Raw genomic sequence first — 2,514 nt, 5'->3', positions numbered from 1 at the left:
ATGATAGTTGATTAATTGCTGCATGTTATAGTGCAGAGTATGGCAGTGCAATCAATGTTTATTGCATATTGCATATTTTAAATAGGAGCGTTAATAAAGTAAATAAATAAATATATAAATAGTGCAGCCATTAAATAGCATAGTGCTAAAGTGCTTATTGCAAATTAACAGGAGGGCAGTGAGGGACGGGGTGGTGTTAGAGTGCCTCGTGGAGAGTGATAAAGTAGTATATCTGTTAGCTGAATGGTCAAGGTAACCGGAATTGACATGCTCATGTAGGCTATATTTACTTAGTTTGGTTACAGTACCTGATCTTCCCAGGTGGTCTCCCTGTTCTGGTACTGATCAGGCCCAACACTGCTTCGCTTCCAAGATCGGACGGGATTGGGCATGTCCAGTGTGGTTTGACTGTACGATTCACTTACCATACATGTGTCTCCGTTATTTATGATACAGCTATACACGTTGGTAAAGGACTGTGGTGGTGTGGGGTGGGCTGGGTTGGGGTTGGGTGGGGTGAGTGGGGGTTAGGTGGGGGGGGGGGGGGTTTGGGTGTGTCGGGTCTGAAACCAAATTCTAAATTTTATCCATTAGAATCAAAAGGGAGTAATATTGATATTTTTTATGAGATGGTAAAGAAGGACCTATGCGACACCGATCTTGTGAAAATAAAGGAAAAGAACATCACGAATCGAGAACAAGAAGCTTTAAAAAAGCTACAGAAAAACCAGGAAATCGTTTTAAAACAAGCTGATAAAGGGGGGGGTCTGGTCATAATGGACCGTGACAAATATATCACAGAAGCAGAGAGACTATTGGGGGACAATGCATCCTATATAAAATTGTCCAACGACCCTAAAGACGTTTTCATTGAAGAACTAAGAACACTACTAGTACGTGGTCTTCATACAAACATTCTCACAAAGGGAGAATTCCAATTCTTGTTCAAATCAGATCCCATTACCCCTATTTTCTATTTCCTGCCTAAAATTCACAAAAATTTGGAAAACCCGCCCGGAAGACCAATAGTGGCGGGTATCGATTCTCTTACATCAAACCTGTCAGAATACGTAGATGTCTTTTTAAAACCATACGTAAAAGACTTACCATCATTTTTAAAAGACACAACCTCCGTACTGAACTCCCTAAAAGACTTTGTGTGGAAAGACACCTTTAAGTGGGTAACAATAGATGTACAATCGTTATATACCTGTATAGATCATCAAAAAGGTGTAAACGCATGCAGAGAGTTTTTGGAAAATGATACGGCATTAACAACGATTCATAAAGATTTTATCTGTGATGTTATGCTTTTTATCCTTCAACACAATTATTTTAAATTTTTAGATGACTTTTATTTACAACGCTGTGGGACCGCGATGGGTACAATTTTTGCACCAAGTTTCGCAAATCTTTTTATGGGCAGTTGGGAGAAGAATTTTATATATGGCAAACATGATTTTAAGGAACATTTAACCTTTTATCGTCGCTACATAGATGACATTTTAATCATCTGGGATGGAACAGAAGAAAGTTTTTATGAATTCCTTAAATATCTAAGTGAAAATGATATGAACCTCATCTTTACATCCAAGATCAACCAAGAGTCTATTGAATTTCTTGATCTGGTTCTAATAGCAAAGGACAATAAAATTGAGACAAAAAACTTCATTAAACAAGTGGATACGAATAGCTACCTGCATTACAGAAGTAACCACTTAAAGAAATGGAAAAATAATATCCCCTTCTCTCAATTTAATAGAATAAAGAGAAATTGTACCAATCAAGAAGAATGTGAAGCCCAAATTGAGAAATACAAACACAGATTTAAAGATAAGGAGTACCCTACGAATATTCTGGAAGAAGCTGCCACAAAAGCAAAAGCCTTGGAAAGATCTACATTACTTGAATATAAGACCAAAGAAACAAAAAAGGACTCCATCTCTTTTATTACTACATATAACCGTCACGAAAAAAACATCAGGGACTCACTCAAGAACCATTGGGGAGTCCTACTAATGGACCCAATACTTAAAGAAATTCTACCTCCTCGCCCCGAGATTATCTTCAGAAAATCAAAAAACCTCAAAGATACACTAGCCCCCAGTATGTTGCGGAATGATACTAAAGTGGTTCCAAGAATGCCAAAATGCACTGGCTCCTACAAGTGCGGTCGATGTAATATCTGCAGGTACCTACACCCAGTAAGGAAGACCTTCACAGACACGGAAAAAAGGGAAATTCACAAAATTAAAGACTTCATAAATTGTAATACCCAATCAGTGACCTACCTGTTAGAATGTGGGTGCGGCAAGCAATATGTGGGAAAGACCAAAAGACCTCTTAAATTGAGAATCCAAGAACATGTCCGCAATATAAGGAATAAAATAGAAACACACGCCGTATCCAGACACTTTAACTCAACACATAACTCGAACCCAGAAGCATTGACTTTCAAAGCTATTGAACTTGTGAAACTGGGTGAAAGAGGGGGCGACCTGGCCAACAGACTAT

The 2,514-nt window shown here is 38.3% G+C and overlaps 1 pseudogene; it reads right to left on the bottom strand.

Annotated features, from left to right (window-relative positions):
* Positions 1–296: 296 nt before the first annotated feature.
* Positions 297–416, bottom strand: LOC134984562 (5S ribosomal RNA; annotated as a pseudogene).
* Positions 417–2,514: the final 2,098 nt, after the last annotated feature.

Source organism: Pseudophryne corroboree (assembly GCF_028390025.1).
Source record: "Pseudophryne corroboree isolate aPseCor3 chromosome 3 unlocalized genomic scaffold, aPseCor3.hap2 SUPER_3_unloc_63, whole genome shotgun sequence".
NCBI classification, from domain to species: domain Eukaryota; kingdom Metazoa; phylum Chordata; class Amphibia; order Anura; family Myobatrachidae; genus Pseudophryne; species Pseudophryne corroboree.
Note: the sequence above shows the minus strand (reverse complement) of the source record. Positions and strands in the feature narration are given on the sequence as shown.